The sequence below is a fragment of the Triticum dicoccoides genome, chromosome 3A (assembly GCF_002162155.2).
Source record: "Triticum dicoccoides isolate Atlit2015 ecotype Zavitan chromosome 3A, WEW_v2.0, whole genome shotgun sequence".
In the NCBI taxonomy this organism is placed as follows: Eukaryota; Viridiplantae; Streptophyta; class Magnoliopsida; order Poales; family Poaceae; genus Triticum; species Triticum dicoccoides.
Window position 1 is genome coordinate 174,290,728 of NC_041384.1, and position 23,767 is coordinate 174,314,494.

The window sequence follows — 23,767 nt, forward strand, 5'->3', positions numbered from 1 at the left end:
AGGTACTCGTTGCTTCGGTATCAAAGGGAAGCTTGCCCCCAGATACGTGGGACCTTTCAAGATTGTCAGCAAGAGAGGCGATCTCGCCTATCAACTCGAGCTTCCTTAAAACTTTGCAAATGTTCATGATGTGTTCCATGTCTCTCAGCTCCGAAATTGCTTCAAGACTCCTGACCGCACCGTCAACTTCGAGGACATTGAGCTCCAAGAAGGTCTCTCTTATCGTGAGCACCCAGTTGCTATTCTTGAAGAGACTGAACGCAAGACTCGCAACAAGTCAATCAAATTCCTCAAAGTCAAGTGGTCACACCATTCCGACCGTGAAGCTACCTGGGAACGCGAGGATCACCTCCGTTCTGAATACCCGGCGTTCTTTCAGTCCTATATCTCGGGACGAGATCCTTTCGTAGTGGTGGAGTGTTGTAACACCCCGGATATGATTTACCCAATTTGTACTCCAACTCTTTCCGTTTCTGGCCTTAAGTTATTTTATTTTCTTGGGTTCGGGTCTTTGTCTCTGTGTGTTGTTATCATTTTCATGCATCTCTTATCATGTCATCATGTGCATTGCATTTGCATACGTGTTCATCTCATGCATTCCAGCATTTTCCCCGTTGTCCGTTTCGCATTCCGGCGCTTCGTTCTCCTCCGGTGGTCATTTCTACCTTTCTTTCGTGTGTGGGGATTAAACATTTCCGGATTGGACCGAGACTTGCCAAGCGGCCTTGGTTTACTACCGGTAGACCGCCTATCAAGTTTTGTATCATTTGGACTTCGTTTGATACTCCAACGGTTAACCAAGGGACCGAAAAGGCCTCGTGTGTGTTGCAGCCCAACACCCCTCCAAGTTGGCCTAAAACCCACCAAAACCTTCTCCATCATCTAGAGCGTTCGATCATGATCGCGTGGCCGAAAACCGCACCTCATTTGGACTCTCCTAGCTCCCTCTACCTCTATAAATAGAACCCCATTTCCAATTCCCGGATCTTGTCCCCCCTAACCCTAAAATTCAGATCTCCGCAGCCGCCGGACACGTCCGGACGGAGCCGGACGCGTCCAGATCCGCCACAGCCAACCGCCGCCTGCCACGTGGCACGCCGCCACCTGCGCCCGCTCCGGCCCGGGGAGAGCCCCCGAGGCCCGAGCCGCCCGTCGCCCGATCCGGCCTCCACCGGCTCCCGGCCGCACTTCTCCTCCATCTCCGGTCGCCCGGGCCACCGCACCGCCATCGCCGGACCGCGCCGCTCCAGTCGCCGTCTCGCCGAGTCGCCCCGGCCGCCGCCGGCCAACTCCGTCGCCGCGCCGCACCGCGCCGGTCGCTGCATCGCCGCACCGCGCCCCTCGCCGGCGGAGCCGAGCTCCAGCCCGGCCACCTCACCGCCTCCCCGAGCTCCGGCCACCTCGGCTTCTTCTCCGGCGAACTGCTCCGGCGACCTCGGGAGACGTGCCAGATCTGAGATCTAAAATCTCGAGGGTTGACTTTTTGCCCGAAACCCTAGTTCATATGCTCCTGTTCATCGCATCGTAACTTTGCATCCGTAGCTCCGTTTTGGCATATAGAATATCAAAATGTTCGTCTCAGAGAGTACATCATTTCATTCCATTGCATCATTTTCATTTGAGTTCATCTTGATGCCCGAAATGTTGTTAGAAGAGTGCTACTTGAGATAATTGTCAGATCTGCTGCTCCATTTAGATATTTGTCATTTTTGCCATGGTTATTGTGTGCATGATATGCCCATGAGCTCTGCATATGTCTTGTTAAGGGTTTTGCCATCTTTCCAGAGGTGCAACCCATGTATTTTTGTGATGTGTGTGGTGACTCGCACAAGCTTGCAAAGTGAGGCACTTGGTAATGCTGATTTCAGGGACTTAGCATTTCCACTAAGTCCTTGATTCCTTGATCTGTTTATCTCATATGGCCATATGTTCATGTTGTTTCTGAGTGATCCGTGCCTCTTTTGAGGATGATCAGTAAGGAGGTTTTGTTAATCTTGTAGTGCTCTATCCATCCATGTCTTTGTTTGCAATTATGGAGCAGCCTAGCTTGAGTCAATCGAGCTCTACTTTTATCATTTCGTGAATCTGGGCAGATTGTCTACTTGTTAGCGATTTTGCCGAGGATGTTGTAGTTGATCCGTGCATGCTATGTTATTGTTCTTGCCATGTCTAACTTGCATTTTGTGTATTCTTGATGGGTGTATGCTTAGTTTGTCATGATTGGCTCTGTAGTGAGTGCATCGAGCTCGTAAACATGCCTACTTGATATCTGTTTCAGCATGCTCCAGTTTTCACTAAGTCTGAGAACTGATTATGTTTTTGCCATGTTCACATGCTTGCAATTGTATTTTCTGATCCCTTTTGGCTCAAGGTCACTAAGGGAATTTTGTTAAGCTCTTTGAGTATCTCCATGCCATGCTTTACTTTGCCATGTTCAGGTCCTGTAGCATGTAGTTTTGTTGCTCCAAAGAGTGCTATCTGATCTGAAATTCCAGACAAGTGTTAATTTCACTAAGTCTGAGATCTGTTTGTCATATGCATTTTTGCCATGCTTGTTTGAACCTGTTAATGGATGAATTGGCCGTAGCTCAGTGCTAGACTTTTGTTAAGCATCATGAATGCATCCCTGCAATGTATTTTTATGCCATGTTTGGGTTCTGTAGCTTGTTCATCTTGTTGCATTTAGATGGCTACTTGCTGTAAATCGCAGAACGTGGCCATATTTAAATCGCTTGCCATTTCCAAACCGTAACTCTGATTCCGGCGTTCTTTATATCGTTTTCAAACGATTTCATCTCATGTTTCCAGTGGCGCACTTGGATTCCCAAGTTGAGGCCAGGGTCATGCGTTCCTTGTCAAATCTTGCAAATGCATCCCGCATCGCATCCCGCATAGCCTACCATCTTTGCATCATATTGTTTGAGCTTTGCACGTGGTTGATTGTGTTACGTTTGCTTGTTTGTCTTGTTTGGGTAGAGCCGGGAGACGAGTTCGCTAACGGGGATCCCATTGAGTTTGCTTTCGAGGATCCAGTCAACTCTGACAACTTTGCAGGCAAGATGATCATACCCTCGAAATCACTACTATCTTTGCTATGCTAGATTGCTTGCTCTTTTGCTATGCCAATGCTACGATGCCTACCACTTGCTTTCAAGCCTCCCAAATTGCCATGTCAAACCTCTAACCCACCATGTCCTAGCAAACCGTTGATTGGCTATGTTACCGCTTTGCTCAGCCCCTCTTATAGCGTTGCTAATTGCAGGTGAAGATTGGAGACCGTTCCTTGTTGGAACATTATTTACTTGTTGGGATATCATTATATTGCCATGTTATCTTAATGCATCTATATACTTGGTAAATGGTGGAAGGCTCGTCCTCTCGCCTAGTGTTTTGTTCCACTCTTTCCGCCCTAGTTTCCGTCATATCGGTGTTATGTTCCCGGATTTTGCGTTCCTTACGCGGTTTGGTTAAAATGGGAACCCCTTGATAGTTCGCCTTGATTAAAGCTTTTCCAGCAATGCCCAACCTTGGTTTTACCATTTTCCACCTAGTCTTTTTCTCCCTTGGGTTTCCGGAGCCCGAGGGTCATCTTATTAAACCCCCCCCCCCCCGGGCCAGTGCTCCCCTGAGTGTTGGTCCAACCCGTCAGCCGCCGGTGGCTACCAGGGGCAACTCTGGGCTGGCCTACCAGAAGTTTGGACAATCTGAGTGTGCCCTGAGAACGAGATATGTGCAGCTCCTATCGGGATTTGTCGGCACATTCGGGCGGTGTTGCTGGACTTGTTTAACCTATCGAAGTGTCTTGAAGAACCGAGGTACCGAGTCTGATCAGAACATTTCGGGAGGAGGTCTATTCCTTCGTTGACCGTGAGAGCTTGTCATGGGTTAAGTTGGGACTCCCCTACAGGGATTTGAACTTTCGAAAGCCGTGCCCGCGGTTATGGGTAGATGGGAATTTGTTAATGTCCGGTTGTAGATAACTTGAACCTTAACTTAATTAAAATTAATCAACAGTGTGAGTTACCGTGATGGTCTCTTCTCGGCGAAGTCCGGGAAGTGAACATGGTGTTGGATTAATGCTTGTGCAGGTTGCTCTCTAGTTTCTCGCTCGTGCCTTGCCTCCTCTTCTCGCTCTCTTTTGCGAATAGGATAGCCACCATATATGCTAGTCGCTTGCTGCAGCTCCACATATATTTTCCTTACCTTACCTATAAGCTTAAATAGTCTTGATCGCAAGGGTGCGAGATTGCTGAGTCCTTGTGGCTCACAGATTACTTCCAAACCAGATGCAGGGCCTGATGATTCCGCTCCAGGTGATGCGCTTGAGCTCAAGTGGGAGTTTGACGAGGACTCTCAACGATACTACGTGTCTTTCCCTGATGATCAGTAGTGGTGCCCAGTTGGGGGTGATCGGGACCGCGTCGCATGTTGGGTTATCTTTTATTCTAGCGCCGTAGTCGGGCCATGAGTGTTTGAATGTTGTAATGTTATTTATGTACTTTGTGTGACGTGGCGAGTGTAAGCCAACTATGTATCTCCCCTTTATTATTTATATTACATGGGATGTTGTGATGATTGCCTAACTTGCGACATTGCTTTCAATGCGGTTATGCCTCTAAGTCGTGCCTCGACATGTGGGAGATATAGCCGCCTCGAGGGCGTGACAGATAAACACCAAGGCGCTGCTTCCCCGGCGTAATAGGCGTACTAGCGCCTGTTACGCTTGGGAATGCTTCCGTTAATTGGGAATCAACTGGCCAGAAATTGAAATTCAGGGGGGCGACGGACCTCTAGCTAAGGTGAAATAGTATATGAGGAGAAACATTGTGCATCGTGAGGTACTAGGAACATCTAGTATCAAGAAGAAGCGGTCAACTAGTGTCTTCTGTGGGATGAATACCGTGCAAGGAGAGACGTAAGATTTGCACGAATAAGGGAAGAGGAGTACCTTTTTCGGTTGCCGGTGTGGGCACCTCCACATGTCGCACCGATGTTCTTCTTTTTACCGGGGAAACCAATGTTCTGGACGGTGCAGGCTTGGACGAACCCATGGCCAAATTGTTGACTGTGTTTCCATGGTCGTATGTCAGCGGAGGGGAAGCAGATCCGAGGCGGCGAAGGAACAGCTTCGGTGCATTGGAGGGTGGCGAAGTTGGAGCGGCAGCGGTGAGGCGCAGGACGACGTGGTTGAAGTGGCTCGGGTATGAACGGCTCGGCCTCGGCTTCAACTACTAGCCATGGAGGGTGTTGCGGTTGAGGTTGTGGTGGACGACGACGTTGGGGTATCGGCTCCAGCGTGATGGAGGAGGGCAGCGGTTGATGGGTGGGATGGGGTGGCGGACGGAGGACGCCGGGGTTTCGCGGCTGGTGGAGAGGTAGTTTTGGCGCCCACGGAGTACGAATGGGGAATCGTATGGGTGGGGGAACCATGTTTCTGTCTGGGACGTGCTTGTTTTTGGCTTTTTGAACAGAAGATGGGACGCGCTTGTTTGAAATTTGGGGAAAGTACAAACTTTGCCCCCTCTTAAATTTCAGACCTACTGCGGGTCGGGGGTAGGATGGTAATACCAGGTGTCCCAAATAGTGGGTGGGAGCGATTTCGGCCGCGCGCATGTGTGCTTAGGCGGCCATTGTGTATGAATGTTTTTCGGATGCGGTTGCACGGCGTCTAGATGAAGCTACAAACCTACCCCGGTTTAGACCTTTGGACGTCGGGTCGGTAGGTTTCACGGGTCGGAGTTATTAGAAAAGTAATTTCCTTGTACTACCAAACATTCGTCTCACGCGGTTTCGGGCGAGTAGAGGCTCTTTTTGGCGCTTCGTTCGAAATTTTGAAACACAAGCATTCATGTTTAGAGTACTCTTGAACTATGAGGATTGACCTAAATAGACAACGTTATGTTTGACCTTGTATGTTTGAAAACCTCATTAAATTATCCGCTTCTTTTTGAAATTTTGACACTTGAAAATCCTATAACTACGATTATTTTGGAATGGAGGAGCTAAATTTGAATCTATTTTGTACACGACTACATATGCTATTATGTAAAAAATCAGAGCAAAGATTGGTGCCCCCATAATTTAGGTATGGTTTACAAATGCCATGATATCAAATTCAAATAATTGAATGGACTTCATGTTGAATTCAATTTTTTTAAACCACCTTAAGTTTAATTCAAATGTATGCTAGTTCATAGGTAGCTATTTATAATGTCCATTGTGTAACTTTCGTATGTATAATGTGCTTTACACACACAACATGAAGTATACTCATGTTTATATTCGATTGCTAAAGTGATGCATTGTCTGGAGTTCAAAATACTAACTATGTGGATCAATTGTGTCGAATAATAACATAGACATGCTCAAATTCGATAGAATCTAGATGTCTGATGGATCAATGACCGCTCCTTACGCGAATTGCAAATATCATGATCCCATCCTAATATTTGGATACAATTTATATCTTTAATAAATGTGTAGAGCAGTCTTTTACGTGTAGTTTCACTCTCCATCGGTGGTCTCTCACACATGCTCACACACTCTCTCTCGAGGTGTCTTTCTCACACACATGCTCTAGATATAACCCTCCCTCACTCTCGTAACCATTTACAACTGTTTTCACTAACCTTTATCACAAGCACTCTTACTCTCGCAAACATACACACGTACAATCCTCACCAACCCTTTCTGTATACATGGACCTGCCTATGTGTATCATGTACGCACATTATCTTTATGCCTGTCTCTCACGCATTCTCTCACACCTCTCTTCCTAATCGACGAGTATGATTCTAGCAGAGCATTCTACAGGATGCCTATCGGCATCAAAACCGGCGGATCTCGGGTAGGGGGTCCCGAACTGTGCGTCTAAGGCGGATGGTAACAGGAGGCAGGGGACACTATGTTTTACCCAGGTTCGGGCCCTCTTGATGGAGGTAAAACCCTACGTCCTGCTTGATTATTCTTGATAATATGAGTAGTACAAGAGTAGATCTACCACGAGATCAGAGAGGCTAAACCCTAGAAACTAGCCTATGGTATGATTGTATGTTGTCCTACGGACTAAAACCCTCCGGTTTATATAGACACCGGAGGGGGCTAGGGTTACACAGAGTCGGTTACAAGGAAGGAGATATACATATCTGTATTGCCAAGCTTGCCTTCCACGCCAAGGAGAGTCCCATCCGGACACGAGACAAAGTCTTCAATCTTGTATCTTCATAGTCCAACAGTCCCGCCAAAAGATATAGTCCGGGTGTCCGGATACCCCCTAATCCAGGACTCCCTCAGTAGTCCCCGAACCAGGCTTAAATGACGACGAGTCCGGTGCGTAGATTGTCTTCAGCATTGCAAGGCGGGTTCCTCCTCAAACTCTGAGTACCTGTTAAATAGTGCCCGGCTTCTCGTAAATGTCGCGCTTCTTGGCTTCTGCGTCCAATAATGGCCATCTTCCATGTGTCAAGCGAATGTGAGGAGCCTGGGTGTTTTTACATTTACCACCCCATCTATATGAATGAACTGCCTATTAAAGAGACGAGGATCCTCAGATCCAAACCACACCATCCTCCCTCAGCGAGCATTCATCGGAGCGTGCCTGAAAAAATCCATCCCAACATGGCCGGCCAGCGCAGCTCCTCCTCTCGCTCCCGCAGCCCCAAGCCTGGAGATTGGGAGAAGTGTTCCATCCCACACATCGAATTAGTGAAGCTACATACCCAGGGATTCCTCCCTCCAGCGTGTATGGTCCCGGTTCGAGCCGGGCTCGCCACCTATAATGGCGGGGAGCAAGCGGAGAGCTTTCCCAACCCCTCTAAGGCAGAGCGGGTATGCATTCTCCCCTATTTGTTAAGGGGACTCGGATTTCCAATACATCCGTTTCTCCGAGGGCTCCTGGAGTTCTACGGCCTCTAGTTGCACAACCTCACCCCTGCCTCCATACTGCACATCGCTGGTTACGTAGCCCTTTGCGAGCTGTTTCTGGGCTGCCAAGCTCATTTCGCGCTGTGGAAGAAGTTGTTCTGCCTTGTGCCCCGTACACAGAGGGGATCAATATATCAACTGGGCGGGGCCGAAGTATGGCGCATCACTAGGACCGGATACCTATCCGGTACCCCGAAGAAAACGTCCGACGATTGGCCTTCGAAGTGGTTTTATATGGAGGATGTTCCTCTCCCGGATCCCATCCGGATTGGTCTTCATGAGTTTGACAACGCTCCTTTGAAGAAACGCCTAAGCTGGCGCCCATGGAGCCCACAGGAGGAAGATGATAGAGACGTATTTTACCTGATGGTCCGGATAAAGTTGTTGGCCAAATCAGGACTGACCATAACCAAGGTTATGGCAATATGCATTATGCGGGGGGTGTAGCCACTTCAATATCGAGGCTACCCCATGTGGCACTTCAACGGGGTAGATGATGCCACTCGCTGCGTGCGCAAGGGACCGGACTCAGTTGCCGCTCTAGCAAAAGTTCTATCCGATCTGTATAAGGGGGAAGAAGAGGAGTTCCTCCGCATCAAGTCGCGGGACGGATTCTCCATGAACAACCCTCGAAGCTGGGTGAGCTTCCGCTCTTTTTACTTCCATCCTACCCTTGTTTTCGTGATAAATATTTACCTTGCCATTTCATCGCAGGAACTGCATAAGGCGGTAGGGGAGATCAATAGCCCACCTGCACAACCAGAGGATCCCGAACGGGTCCTCGACCCCGACCTCAAAGAGGATCCAGACATATTCGTGGAGCTGATTGATAGGGTTTTCTATCAGCTAAGCTATGATGACGCCATGGTGGCCATTATAGACGAGTACCCTGGGCTACTCCCAGCCTCGCAGGTAAATGAGACCAGAGTCCCAATCTTTGAAAAGGAATTCCTTTTATGCACCTCAGCTACCGTATACAAACGGTGTTTATAGGGAAGGCCCTCGGGACGCCATGCCGAGCCCGCGGCGAGTCGCCAACACGGGGTTTCAAAGCCGAACAGGCTAAAAAGGAAGGCGGTCTTGACGGAGACGCCGATGTAGAGGTATGATGCAACACCTCACTCCAGGGTTGTCGTTTTTAAAAACATAATAACACCCATGTTTCCTAGAAGGAAGAACGCTCGCCGGACAATATCCGGAGAGGTTGCCGATCACGCCTCTACCAGTCGGGCTCCAGGGCCGGACACAGAGGTGGAAGCTAACACGAGGCACACGCCGTATGCTCCTTCTACAGAGGATGCGGATAAGATATCCGCTTCGAATTCCGAAGTGGAGAGCGCCATGAATCAAAGGCGTCGCCGGACCGTACTCCGTGACGCTTGTTTCTCCTGAGAGGCGTTTGATGCATTCAACTCAGGAGATGCATACATCCGTGCTGCTCAAAATGGTCTAGCCAGAGCCACAGACCAGTATGTAAAGGATGTACGGGTAAGAAAATTTGATGAGTATATATATCAGTAGCACCTGAGACTTGAAACAGTTGGCACAACTGATTTAATGATCATTTATTGTGCAGGTTCTTACAGATAAGAATACTCAACTGTCACAGGAGCTGGAGGAATGCAAGGCCCAACTTCAGGCCGCCATTGCCGCATTGAAGGAACCTGAAAAGTCCCCAGCTGGTAACATTTGTTTCAAAGAATGATGGGTACCATATAGTGTGCGGCATGGCTGCAGATCTAACAATAGACATTGCAGATGACTCCGGAGAGAATCCAACGGACCAGCATGTCGTACGACAGCTAAAGGCTGGCGAACGCGTGCTGACTAAGGTCATGCTGGAGAAAAACAAGCTCCAAGACGCCAATACCAAGCTGAGCGTGGAACTGAAAGATGTTCGAGCCCAGCTTGCGGACTCCGTGAAGGAGAATAAGCGGCTTCGACGTGACATTTTCAGTAAGTGCTTGAATGAACCCTTAAAAGAGTACGGCGAAGAAGTCGGCTGGCAGAGTTATGTCTGCAGGTATGCTGACGGGTTGTCCCGCGGAGGAGATGCCCGGGTCTGCGGGTGATCTTCTACCCGAGCTCTCACAACTGCACGAACAAGTTCGGCAGGTGATGCAAAGTATTGCCCAGGCCTTGTGGCCATCCATCTCCATGCCAGCAGGCATTGGAGAGCTTGCGGAGAAGCTCAAGGGAGCACAGCGGCGCTTCCGATTATGGAAGATATCGGCCTGCCGTCAAGGTGCCAGGGAAGCCTGGGCCATGGTGAAGACGCGGTATACCAAGGCTGACCCAAACCACATGGCCGAGGTCAGACCTGTGGGGCCCGATGGGAAAGAGATCCCCGTTATCTTAGTATATGGGCAAGTAGAATTGGCCACAAAGTATTCCCAACAGGATTGTAGGCTAGACAGTCTGTTGGATGGTATAGAAGAGGAATTTAGTCAGTCTACATGACTATGTAATTAAATTGACATGTATAATGCCTTCTAGCCGGATTATAAATCATTTGTCATGGCGAACGTTTTCGCTTCAACCTCGGGACTCGATAGTCTGGAGTGTATCCGAATACCCGCTCAGTTATATAAGAACCAGGGTATGCATGGAAACTAGGCGTAGGGGTCATTAGTGCTTGAACAGACAAGTACCCAACTAGTTATGTTATATTACATGGATAGTAAGAAACATCTTCCAGGGAGAATAGTTCCGTTAAGGATTCCTTTCCCTGGGTACGCATGCCCTAAAGTGCATGTCCGGACTGCGACAGGAGACGCAGGCAAAAACATCTGGGGGCACATATGGAAAATAAAAAGTCATCTTTTGTTCACCGACCGAATATTCCCTTAAGAACACTAGCTTTCAGCTTCACCCAGTCTAAGGTACACATCCGGCTGACCCGGCAGTAACAATCACAGAGGTGCTCCCCTTATGCCCTATCCAAATTAACGAGAACGTAGGGCATAAATACAAGAGCCAGGCAACCCAGCTTGGCCAAAACTTAAGTCATATTGATGCATATAATGGCGAAGAAAAGGTACATGCGGAAGGATAACACATGTGCGGGGCGTGAAGCCCAGATAAATAATTAAGCTTCTGTGTAAGAAGCCCCCGGGTATAATGAGCGCGGTTAGCGCGTCAATAGTGTGCAACCAAGGCACAAGTTGGCCCTTGAAGGCCTTGAGAAAGAATAAAAGAAAGAAAGAGAGAAAAAACAGATAATGTATGTGCAAAAAATGGACAGAGGAAGGAGACGAATATAGAGTCCGGCGCTAGGCATAGAATCTTCGGAGCCTTGCTGCGTTCCATGGGTTCGGCTCAAGTCGATTATTCGATGCATCCCGCAGACGGTACGCTCCACCGGTCAGAACTTGGTCAATAATGAAGGGACCTTCCCATTTGGGCTCGAGCTTGGTCTTTTTCTTCTCCGGCAGGCGTAGAACTAGCTCGCCAACGTTGTAAGTTTTGGCCCGTACTTCTCTGCTTTGGTATCTTCGAGCCTGTTGCTGATAAATACGGAATGGGCTTTTTCCATGTCGCGCTCCTCCTCCAGGGTGTCCAGACTGTCTTGCCGATCGAGCTCGGCTTCTCTTTCTTCGTACATGCGCACTCGAGGTGAGTCATGAATTATGTCGCAGGGCAGAACCGCCTCTGCGCCGTACACCATATAAAAGGGTGTGTATCCGGTAGTACAATTCAGCGTGGTCCGCAGCCCCTAGAGTACGGAGTCAAGCTCCTCTACCCAGTGTGTGTTAGATTCCGTTAAGGACCGCACTAATCTGGGTTTGATGCCGCTCATGATAAGACCATTTGCTTGCTCAACTTGGCCGTTAGTTTGTGGGTGATAGACAGAAGCATAATCGAGCTTGATTCCCATGTTGCTACACCAGAGTTTTACCTCGTCAGCTGTGAAGTTCGTGTCATTGTTAGTGATGATGCTGTGGGGGACGCCATAACGGTGTACAACCCCAGATATGAAGTCTATCACCGGTCCGGATTCAGCCGTTTTAACAGGTTTGGCTTCTATCCATTTGGTGAATTTATCCACCATGACCACTAGGTATTTTTTCTTGTGGGTTCCCCCTTTAAGGGGTCCAACCATGTCAAGCCCCCAGACTGTGAAGGGCCAAGTAATGGGGATTGTTTGGAGGGCGGTGGGTGGCATGTGGCTTTGGTTTGCAAAAATCTGGCAACCGACGCAGCGTTGGACCAAGTCCTGTGCGTCTACCCGGGCCGCCGGCAAATAAAAACATGTATGAAAGGCCTTGCTTATAAGGGCCCAGGCTGCAGCGTGGTGGCCGCCGAGTCCGGCGTGAATTTCTGCCAAAAGCTTCCACCCCTCCTCTTCGGAGATGCACCTTTGAAGGACTCCGGTAGTGGTTTTCTTATAAAGATCTCCCTCATGGACCCTGTAGGCTTTAGATCGCCGCACTATGCAGCGTGCCTCATTTTGGTCCTTGGGGAGTTCCTGCCTAGTTAGGTAGGCCAGGAATGGTTCTATCCATGGGGCGATGATGGCCATTATTACGTGGGCTGAAGGTGTTATTTCGGTCGCAGAGCCTCCGATTATGTCAGAGTGTGCGGTATCGGGCATTTTGGCCGGGTCCGGACTATTGTTACCGGTGTCCCCTTCCCATACCACGGATGGCTTAAACAACCTCTCCAAAAAGATGTTGGGGGGACCGCATCGCGTTTTGCGCCGATGCGAGCGAGGATATCCGCCGCCTGATTGTTTTCCCGAGCCACATGGTGAAATTCGAGCCCCTCGAACCGAGCTGACATCTTTTGGACGGTGTTGCGATAGGCCGCCATTTTCAGATCCTTGGCATCGAAGTCTCCATTTATTTGGGATATTGCGAGGTTCGAATCCCCACGCACCTCCAGGCATTGAATGCCCATGGAAACTGCCATCCGAAGACCATGTAACAGGGCTTTGTATTCGGCTGCGTTGTTGGAGTCTGTATACAATATCTGAAGTACATATTGAACTGTATCTCCGGTAGGGGACGTCAGGACGATGCCAGCCCCCAGACCAGCTAGCATTTTGGAGCCGTCAAAGTGCATGCTCCAATTAGAGTATGTGCCGTACTCTTTAGGGAGTTCGGCTTCCGTCCATTCGGCGACAAAGTCGGCCAATACTTTCGATTTAATGGCTCGCCGGGGTGTGTATGTTATGTCGAACTGGAGGAGCTCAATGGCCCATTTGGCAATCTGGCCCGTGGCGTCGCGGTTGTTTATAATGTCATTGAATGGCACCTCCGAGGCTACTGTAATTGAACACTCTTGAAAGTAGTGTCCCAGCTTCCGGGATGCCATGAATACCGCATAGGCTATCTTTTGATAATGTGGGTACCGTGATTTGCATGGAGTGAGGACAATGGATACATAATATACCGGCCTTTGAAGGGGGAATTTTTGTCTGCCCGTTTCTTGATCGACGACGAGCACTACGCTTACCACCTGATGAGTTGCTGCAATGTACAACAGCATTGGTTCACCGATGTTTGGCGTGGCCAAGTTTGGGTTGGTTGCCAGTATGGCTTTTATTTCTTCCAATCCTGCTGTGGCAGCGAACATGTCTGGAGAAAAGGCATTTCTTCCAATCCTAGTGTAATCGAAGTGTTCGGTACGCCGAAGGAGGCGATAAAGGGGTAATGCCTTTTCTCCTAAGCGGGAGATAATGCGGCTTAGAGCCGCTACACATCCGGTTAATTTGTGGATTTGTTTGAGGTCCGTTGGGATAGCCAACTGTGGCAGAGATTGGATTTTGGCCAGATTTGTTTCAATTCCTCTACTGGAGATAATGAAGCCCAGGAGCTTTCCGGCTGGTACATCGAAGACGCATTTTTCCGGATTGAGCTTGATGTCGTATGTTCGGAGGTTGTCGAACGTGAGCCTCAAGTCGTCTATTAGGGAGTCGACGTGTTTGGTTTTGACGACCACATCATCTACGTATGCCTCTACTGTTTTGCGGATCTGTTTCTCCAGACATGTCTGAATCATGCGCTTATATGTTGCGCCGGCGTTTTTGAGCCCAAAAGGCATTGTGTTGAAACAGAAGGGTCCGTATGGTGTGATAAATGTCATTGTGGCTTGGTCGGACTCCGCCATCTTGATTTGGTGGTAGCCGGAGTATGCGTCGAGGAAACATAATGAATCGTGTCCTGCGGTAGCGTCGATAATTTGATCGATGCGGGGGAGGGGGGAGGGTTCCTTTGGGCAAGCCTTGTTGAGGTCCTTGAAATCGAATAATAGGCGCTAGGATTTGTCCTTCTTTGGTACCATCACCAGGTTTGCTAGCCAGTCCAGGTGTTTTATTTCTCTAATGAATCCGGCCTCCAATAAATTGGCTAGTTCCTCTCACATAGCTTGTCTCTTAGGTTCAGAGAAACGCCGAAGAGTCTGCTTGAATCCATTTAGAATATTAAGACTGTGATCGGCCAGCCTGCGTGGGATTCCCGGCATATCTGAGGGATGCCAGGCGAATATGTCCCAATTCTCGCGCAGGAACTCTCGTAGTGCGGCGTCCACGGCGGGGTTTAACTGTGCCCCGATGGAGGATGTTCTTGTAGAGTCTGTTGGGTGGACTTGGAATTTGACTATTTCATCCGCTGGTTTAAAAGAGGTGGACTTGGATCTCTTGTCAAGTATCACGTCGTCCCTATCCACTGTGGAGCGCAGCGCAGTTAATTCCTCGGCCATGCGAAGGATTCGGATAATGCCTCGAGGGCCAATGCGGCTGTTTTGTTTTCGGCGCGGCGTGCTATGTCCGGATCACTAGCGAGAGTGATGATTCCATTGGGACCGGGCATTTTGAGCTTCATGTACCCGTAATGGGGTATAGCTTGGAAGATCGTGAACGCCTCCCGCCCTAAAAGGGCGTGGTATCCGCTACTGAACGGGGCCACTTGGAATGTAATTTCTTCGGACCTGTAGTTCTCCAGCGTGCCGAATACCACATCTAGTGTGATTTTCCCAGCACAGCGTGCTTCCCGACTGGGGATGATTCCTCTGAAGGTTGTGCTGCTTCGCTCAATGCGGTTCTAGTCTATTTCCCTTTTTTGAAGAGTTTACTCATAGATGAGGTTTAATCCACTGCCGCCGTCCATGATTACTTTGGTGAGTCGAAAGCCGTCCACAATTGGACTGAGGACCAGTGCGGCTGGCGCTCGGGCTGTTCGGATTTTGGGTTCGTCACTGGCATTGAAGGTAATAGCCGTGTCACTCCATGGATTTACTACTGCCACATGGCAGATTTCGGCAAGGCTACAGAGTGTTCTCTTGCGCCTATTATTTGATGCGAAGGTCTCGAAGACTGTTAATACCATATTGTTATCCCTGGGATGGTGCTCTGTGGTATCTGGGATGAGAAGATCCTCACCATTTTTGGCCACCTGCCGGAGTACCCAACATGCTCTAAGGCTGTGTGTTGGTATGGTATCCGTTGTACTATGAATTTTGCAGGGTCCGTTGAGCCATCCCTCCAATACGGTTCCACGCCCTGTAGAGGGTTTTTGCTTCTTTGTCATTAACGTGGGTGTCTTATGATAGTGCACCCTTTTTCTTCGGACTGGGTGTGTATTCGGAGCCGGATTATCCCAAAATTTCGTTCCGGTTTCCAGGCACTTTCCATCGCACAGTACTTTCATACAATGGACACCAAGTCAGCAAAGCGTGATATGTCACGGCGACTTATGGCGTTAAGGATTCCCTTGTCCGCGCAATTATTGCAGAAAAATGAGACTGCATCTTCCTCGCGACAGTCCTTAAACTTGTTCATCACAAGGAGGAATCTGACCCAATAATGATGTACTGCCTACTGGGGCTCTTGCCTGATGTGGGAGAAATCGTCTATGCTTGGGTGGGTGGGTGGATTTGAGTCCGAACCCTTACCCGATTTGAGACCCAGGGGCCGAGGAGTTTCCAATCTTGGAAGTTTGGGTTCCGGGATGTTGCCCGATAAGTCTGGCCCGCTGCCTGACTCTAGGTTCAGAGCTTGGGTGAAGTCCTCCCGTAAATGGGTATCCGGCTTGGAGATCTCTGGAATCCGGACATAGTTAGTCCTCAAGATAGAGGAAGAATCGCCGCATTGTTCCTCCACCGCCGCATTATGATGGGTGACCGTTGGAGAGTTCATCTCCCTTAGATCGGGTTTAAGCCCAATCCGATCATAGTCCGTAGTGACCCCCCAAGGCAGCGATGCGATCCAAGAGTTCGTTTAAGGAAGAGAGCTCCATTAGATCCATCTGCTCGGCGAATTTCGAGCCGATGTGGAGGCTGTTTTCGATGACCAGAGAAGTCATCGTTGGTGCAGCAGCCGAACGGGTGGTCATGATGAAACTGCCTAGCCGGAGAGTTTGGCGGACAGCTAGGGCTCCCCCGGCGGTAATGTTGTTTTTGATGACAAGACGAGACATCTTTCCTTACGGTGACGGCACAGTGGAACTCTCAATGAAAGCACCAATATCGGTATCAAAACCGGCGGATCTGGGTAGGGGTCCCGAACTGTGCGTCTAAGGCGGATGGTAACAGGAGGCAGGGGACACGATGTTTTACCCAGGTTCGGGCCTTCTTGATGGAGGTAAAACCCTACGTCCTGCTTGATTATTCTTGATAATATGAGTAGTACAAGAGTAGATCTACCACGAGATCAGAGAGGCTAAACCCTAGAAGCTAGCCTATGGTATTATTGTCTGTTGTCCTACGGACTAAAACCCTCCGGTTTATATAGACACCGGAGGGGGCTAGGGTTACACAGAGTCGGTTACAAGGAAGGAGCTCTACATATCCGTATTGCCAAGCTTGCCTTCCACGCCAAGGAGAGTCCCATCCGGACACGGGACGAAGTCTTCAATCTTGTATGTTCATAGTCCAACAGTCCGGCCAAAAGATATAGTCCGGCTGTCCGGATACCCCCTAATCCAGGACTCCCTCAATGCCCCTTAAAGTTAGGTTGGATGAATAGTAATATCAGAGATAAAGGGGTTACCTTAGTCCGAGAACCTTGGGTTACAAATCCTAGCCAGCTTTGTCAGTGGACACAGAGTCCTTCACAATTCTGCTATCTTTGTCTTGTACGACTGGTCATCCATGGGTCTTCCTAAATGCGTCACAGGCTGACCAATGTGGCGCAGGACGGAACCGAATGAAGGGCCTCACCTCGACCCACCGGACCTCATGCGGTGACACAACTTCTGCCCCCACATCTCATTATCTTCTCACGCCCACACATACCAACACAAACACCACACACACAGAAAATTTCTCCTGGTGCCTCTATTCCCTCCCCCTTCCATATACACACTCCAGGGAATGGAATCTCTTGTCGTGACGTCATATTCGTCTCTCTCTCTCTCTTGACCACTCTCATTTCTCGTGCAATCTCTCCCACGCCCCCAGTCGGCCCCTCTATCCATGCCTCTCTCGAATACGTAATACACACACATACCTCTCTAGGCCCCGCCAATTGCATCAACTACACATTCACACATGTTACATCACATACCCCATTGATCTAAAAAAACCCTCTCTTCATGTTTATTTCGCATACAACATTCCTTTTGAATAAAGTGTGGCCAAAAAATTATTTTAGAGTTTCTACATATATACAACATTACAAAGTTACATGGAGGAGTACGAACGCTAATTTGCATTGCATGGTGCCCACAATGATATTTATTCCGCACTGTGAATTTGTATATTTATATACTATATACAAAGTTTGTCATAATAAAGAGAAACGAAGGGCATCTCTCTCTCCATCGCATACCCCCCCTGTACGCCCCTTTCACGTATGCACACAAAACTATCTCCAGGTCCTCTAAAAGTAAGACCCTAGAAAATTCACGCTTGTTTCATCTTTCTCTCGTGATACATGCAATGACGATAATTGTATTTGAAGCGAAAGCACGATACGTACATTGGACTTCATAATCCACTCATTACGGTCACCATTTATGTTTAGTGGTTATTATACAGTCACGGGCTCACCATACAACTCTGTATTTGCTCATGACATGACTAGTAGATCAGTTAAACGCTCCACGTGGCACCTCTAGTGTTGCATCACATTATCTCACTACCATCGTGCCCACCCGTCGACTTGTATCTACTCTACATCTACACTCTTATAAAATACATAAATTACACTCTTATTAAAAAACAGAGTTGGTGATGATGGTGTGCCCGCCATCCTGCAATAAAGGCCGTCTGATGGATAGGAAAGAAACTATGGCAATTTTGCAAAAAGGTACCCACACACCTCCCCACATTTGCAAATAAGGCCTTCCCTCGTTCATCCTTTTCTCTCACAAGATAAACAAGTCATACAAATGCATCTTGATGTTACGTGCAACACACGGGCATCTTGCTAGTAAGAATGAAAACAAACGACAAAAAGATATTTGGACGGTGGTTCGAAGTCATGACCGCGGGCACAGCGGACAAGGTGGCCTTGTATTGGTATGCTGAGCCGTCTATTTTAACACACAGGAGCTGGTGTGGTGATTATAGACACATGCACGCATGCACATGAACTGCATCCACGCAACACTCAGACAAACACATGCACCCACGCACGCATGCAATACTCACACGTACACACGCAGCCACGCACGCACGCAACACTCACACACACGCACGCAACACTCACACGCACACACGCACGCATGCATGCACACACCAGTACACCACACGACCAACACACACTCTCACGCTCAAGTGCTCAACCTACACATGCATGCGCACACATCAGGCCCTGACTGACACATACACAACCAGGTGATTCCCGCGCATGGGTTGGAGCCTTGTCGCGCCTGCGTAAATTTGTGTTTATCTGACCTTTTGCCTATGCGAACTGACAGGTGGGACCCACAAGGAACATGGTCAATTTAACTAGTCAACATGGCGCCACGTAGACTATTTGGCCGGTCAACAGAGTGCAATCCGATGTTGACCTGTGAGCAAGTGACCGTATAATCACCGCAAAACGTATATAGTGACCGTAATCATCTAATTCTGAAGTTTGGTGCCCGTATTACGCTTTTATCTCTGTAGGCCCTCCAAAACTATATCTCTACACGTTCTCGCATGTTACATCTAACAACTATGCAATACAACACTACTACTACACTCTAACACAATAAATCATATATGTTTTTATTTTTACTAGATATCATATTGTTACTTATAATTATTCAGTTTGCATACATTAAAACTGCCTTTGAAATGTATGTCCAGTATCATCTACCGCGCGGGAAAAATCCCGCCCTTTCCTGTTTAATCGGGTTTGTATCGATGGATCGTGCGAATCAGCAAAACAATAGTACTATACAGTACAAGTGACAGTTCACTGGGCCGTCATGTCGTCTACTCCTCCGTCGTAAGAGTGGAGCGCTCGCTTTCATAAATCTTCTAGTCCCTTTTGCTGACATGTGGGACATCAAGCTATTGGGTCCACCTGCCATACCGGAATACAATGCAGAGCAGCCGGGGTGAAGCACCCCAGTCATGGCGCTGGCATAGTAATGAGCAATGAGGCGTCAAACCACAAAGCTGCACTTTTCCTGCAGTTAAGTTGGAGGGACTGAGGGAGTCCGGGATTAGGGGGTCTTCGGACAGACGGACTCTATCCTTTGGCCGGACTGTTGGACTATGAAGATACAAGATTGAAGACTTCGTCTCGTGTCCGGATGGGACTCTACTTGGCATGGAAGGCAAGCTAGGCAGTACGGATATGGATATCTCCTCCTTTGTAACCGACCTTGTGTAACCCTAGCCCCTCCAGTGTCTATATAAACCGGAGGGTTTTAGTCCGTAGGACAACATACAATCATACCATAGGCTAGCTTTTAGGGTTTAGCCTCTCCGATCTCGTGGTAGATCAACTCTTGTAATACCCATATCATCAAGCATAAATCAAGCAGGACATAGGGTTTTACCTCCATCAAGAGGGCCCGAACCTGGGTAAAACATCGTGTCCGCTGCCTCCTGTTACCATCCGCCTTAGACGCATAGTTCGGGACCCCCTACCCGAGATCCGCTGGTTTTGACACGGACATTGGTGCTTTCATTGAGAGTTCCTCTGTGTCGTCGCCGTTAGGCTTGATGGCTCCTACGATCATCGATAGCGATGCAGTCAAGGGTGAGACTTTTCTCCCCGGACAGATCTTTGTGTTCGGCGGCTTCGCACTATGGGCCAACTCGCTTGGCCATCTGGGGCAGATCAAAAGTTATGCCCCTGGCCACCAGGTCAGGTTTGGAAGCTTAAACTACACGGCCGATATCCGCGGAGACTTGATCTTCGACGGATTCGAGCCTCTGCCTTGTGAATCAAACGGTCACGATGAGTACGATTTAGCTCTACCATCGGACAGTGTTCAGGAGATCGCACCGACAGCCGCTCCGACCCTCAATTCGGAGCCAGTTGTGCCGTCCATGGACGGGTGGATGGACCCCGCCACAGAGGCCTTATCCTTAGCGGCGATCGAGCCGAACATCAACCTTACCCTGCACGAGAGCCATGTTTTCAAACTGCCGGACCCTTCTCCGGCCACGGACTCTGAACCGCCTACGCCCGTTCCTAGCGAATCCGATTGGGTGCCGATCATGGAGTTTACCTCCGCGGATATTTTTCAGCACTCGCCCTTTGGCGACATACTGAACTCCTTAAGGTCTCTCTCCTTGTCAGAAGGATCCTGGCCGAACTATGTCCGGTAGGATTGGGGTGCGTATGACCAAGAAATTCGCTGCCCACCCACCACCCACTTAGTAGCCACTGTCAACGACTTAACAGACATGCTCGTCTTCGACTCCGAAGACATCGTCGGTATGGACGACGATGCGGGGGACGAAGAGGAACCACTACCCACAGGGCAGTGGACAGCCGCCTGATCATACGATATATACATGGTGGACACACCCAAAGAAGGCAATGGCGACGAGACAGCGGAGGATGACCCCTCCAAGAAGCAACCCAAGCGCCGACATCAGCGGCGCCGCTCTAAGTCCCGCCAAAGAAAAAGTGGTGATACCGTCACAGGAGATAATAGCACTCTGGATAGTTCCGAAGATGGCAACAATCCCCCCCAACACGATTTAGGGCAGGAGGAGGAAGAAGCCAGCCCTCCTGAGAGAGCGGCAGATGAAGAGGAGGAGGATGATAATTACATGCCTCCCTCCGAAGACGAGGCAAGCCTCAACGATGACGAATTCGTCATTCCAGAGGATCCCGTCGAACAAGAGCGCTTCAAGCGCCGGCTTATAGCCACGACAAATAGCCTTAGGAAAGAGCAGCAGCAGCTTCAAGCTGATCAAGATCTGCTAGCTCACATATGGACTGAAGTCCTTGCGGTCGAGGAATATAAACTCGAACACCCCTCCAAGAGTTACCCAAAATGCAGGTTGCTACCCTGATTGGAGGAAGAAGCATATGACGCGGCTGATCGGCCACCTCGTGGCCGTGACAGAGAGGCATTCCAGCCAAAAGCTCAGCCTGCACCCCGACGCCATTCAAAGAAAAAGGGATGGGGAAAAGTGCCAGACCTGCGAGACGTATTGGAGGAAAAAGCAAAACATGCAAGATCGATCTACGGATCACGAGGGCGCGCCACTATGCGAGACAATAATCGTCACGCCGGATACAGTAAAAGTAAATCCGGCCGGGCCGAGCACAGCGGGCAAGACTCATTGGAGTTGCATCGCGATATTGCCCAGTAGAGAGGCGCCACACACCCCTTATGCTTCACAGATGAAGTAATGGATCATCAAATCCCAGAGGGTTTCAAACCCGTAAATATAGAATCATACGACGGCACAACAGATCTTGCGGTATGGATCGAGGATTTCCTCCTCCATATCCACATGGCACGCGGTGACGATGTACACGCCATTAAATACCTCCCACTCAAACTCAAAGGACCAGCTCGGCATTGGCTCAATAGCTTGCCAGCAGAGTCCATTGGCTGTTGGGAAGATCTGGAAGCCGCACTCCTCGACAACTTTCAGGGCACTTACGTGCGACCACCAGATGCCGATGACTTGAGCCACATAATCCAGCAGCCAGAGGAATCGGCGAGGCAATTCTGGACACGGTTCCTAACAAAGAAAAATCAAATCGTCGATTCTTCGGATGCGAAGGCCCTAGCAGCTTTCAAGCACAACATCCGCAACGAGTGGCTAGCCCGGCACCTTGGTCAGGAAAAGCCGAAATCTATGGCAGCCCTCACGACACTCATGATCCGCTTTTGTGCGCGAGAAGACAACTGGATGGCTCGCAGTAATAACATAGTAAAGAACCATGGTACTTCAGATACCAAGGACGGCAATAGCAGGTCACGTCACAACAAACATAAGCGCCGCATTAACAGCGACAATACCGAGGATACGGCAGTCAATGCCGGATTCAAAGGCTCTAAACCCAGTTAGCGGAAAAAGCCATTCAAAAGAAGCACTCCAGGCCCGTCCAGTTTGGACCGTATACTCAATCGCTCGTGTCAAATACACGGTACCCCCGACAAGCCAGCCAACTACACCAACAGGGATTGTTGGGTGTTCAAGCAGGCCGGCAAGTTAAATGCCGAAAACAAAGACAAGGGGCCACATAGCGATGACGAGGAAGAGCCCCGGCAGCCGAACACCGGAGGACAGAAGAGGTTCCCCCCATAAGTGCGGACAGTGAACATGATATATGCAACCCACATCCCCAAGAGGGAGCGGAAGCGTGTGCTCAGGGACGTATATGCGTTGGAGCCAGTCGCCCCAAAGTTCAACCCATGGCCCTCTTGTCCGACCACCTTCGATCGCAGGGACCACCCCACTAGTATCCGTCATGGCAGATTTGCCGCACTGGTCTTAGACCCAATCATTGATGGATTTCACCTCACTCGAGTCCTTATGGATGGCGGTAGCAGCCTGAACCTGCTTTACCAGGACATAGTGCACAAAATGGGTATAGACCCCTCAATGATCAAACCCACAAAAACGACCTTTAAAGGCGTCATACCAGGTGTAGAGGCCCATTGCATAGGCTCAGTCACACTGGAAGTGGTCTTCGGATCCCCGGATAACTTCCAAAGCGAAGAGTTAATCTTCGACATAGTCCCGTTCCGCAGTGGTTATCATGCACTACTCGGGCGAACCACATTTGCGAGATTCAATGCGGTACCGCATTATGCATACCTCAAGCTCAAGATACTAGGACCTCAGGGGGTCATTACAGTTAATGGAAACACAGGGCGCTCTCTCCGAACGGAGGAGCACACTGCAGCCCTCGCAGCAGAAGCGCAAAGCAGCCTTTTAAGGCAAACCACTAGTTCAGTGATTAAGGACTCGGACAACTTCAAGCGCGCCCGGAGTAATCAGCAACAAGAGCGCCTGGCACCAAGACTGCATAACAATGTGGCCCCCACCCCAGCCCAGGAAAAATGGCGAAATCGGTGCTGTGCGTACATAATTACGCACTGAAAATACCATGGGCGTAGGTGGGGAGGGGGGGCACGACTATGGCATGCCCCAAGATGCGGCTTAACCGCACCAGGGGCTTCACGCTTTATTATTTTTCTCTCTTTCAGGACTTTAATCTCTGGAAACCTTGTCCAGCAGTATGATTGCCGAACACATGATGCAGCAACCAAGGAGGTAGAAAGCTACGTCGCACCATGGAATTTCCAGGTGGATTACGATAACGAATACTTGCTTTAATGTCATTCCTCAGCTTGCCCTTGGAAGGGACATGTCAAATCGTCCTACTCTTTGCTTATCGCACTATCTATATCATTCCGCTTTAACGCACCTTTTTGAATAAGCAATGCATATCATTAAGCCTATTATTGCATTCTTCTTATAT